We start from the raw sequence: 1,247 nt of genomic DNA on the forward strand, positions 1-1,247 counted from the left end.
TCAGTTTGTCTGGTCCATAGATAAGATACTTATAGATTCGCAAGAGTCGAACAAAATTATTACCGCTATACAGCGCCATCTCTGAGCTGTCCCTGAACTACTATCGAAAAAGCCCGCCAATTTTGAAAATATATTTTAATTAAAAATTGGAATATAAAAAACATACACTTAATTATTATAGAAGTTATATATTTTTATTTTTCTTACTTATTTCTACAGTCATATATAAATTGAGTATGTCATAAAGACAAAACCGAAATTAAATATAATTGTGGAAATAAGTAAGAAAAATTAAAATATATAATTACATAATAATTAAGTGTATGTTATTTTATAATTCAAAGTCTTCAAATAAATAATAGCAATGAAAATAATAAAAGACGATTATTTAAATTACTTCATATATTATATTCTTCACATACATAAATTGGAACATTTCAGACACAAACCTATTGAAAACATATTCATAATTATTATGTAGGTATTATATAAATAATGTGAATAGTATTTATGTCGGGTTGAACAGGCAAACAGCTTGTAACTCTTGATGGATCATTGGATTGATCTTGATGGATTTTTCATGGCCCGTTCTTATTTATTTTTAATACTCTATCAATCAAAACATCCAAGCCACAATTTTACAAACTGAGAAAAACGCATTTGAAATTTTGAATTAACAAATTAACATTTAGTATGATTTTTATCTTTTTAAGATTGAATTTGTAATTTAAATACTTACATGGAATTATAGTGCATGTTAATTGATTATTAGATTTTTGAAAAACATACTAATTTAAAAGTTATTGAGTGTTTTGAGGGTTGGATGTTTTCTGCAAATTAAAACTGATTGTTATGTGTTTGTATTTTCCTAAATATTGTACTGATCTTAGCACATAACACCTTGGGACAATCATCTTTATTTGAATATTTCTTTATAAATAAAACACTATATTAGTACATTTATTTTACACATATTTATTGGAAATTTGTTTAATAAAAAGGATCACGCGATAATCATTAGAACTTAAAATAGGTAAGGGCACTGTGGTCACAATAAATTTATATGTAAGTACTTAATGTTATATTGGAATTTCAGGTTCAAAATCTAATATTTGAGAATTGTAGCCATATACATCCTCGGTAATATTTGATGAACCCGTAAGATTTTCAATAGTGTATTTTTGCATCACTTGGAATTAAATGCATGATGATTGTCAAATCATCTAATTTTGGAAGAGCAATTGCTT

This window comes from Rhyacophila brunnea, unplaced genomic scaffold, assembly GCF_057557595.1.
Source record: "Rhyacophila brunnea isolate RB1 unplaced genomic scaffold, BYU_Rbru_1.0 scaffold_2, whole genome shotgun sequence".
NCBI classification, from domain to species: Eukaryota; Metazoa; Arthropoda; class Insecta; order Trichoptera; family Rhyacophilidae; genus Rhyacophila; species Rhyacophila brunnea.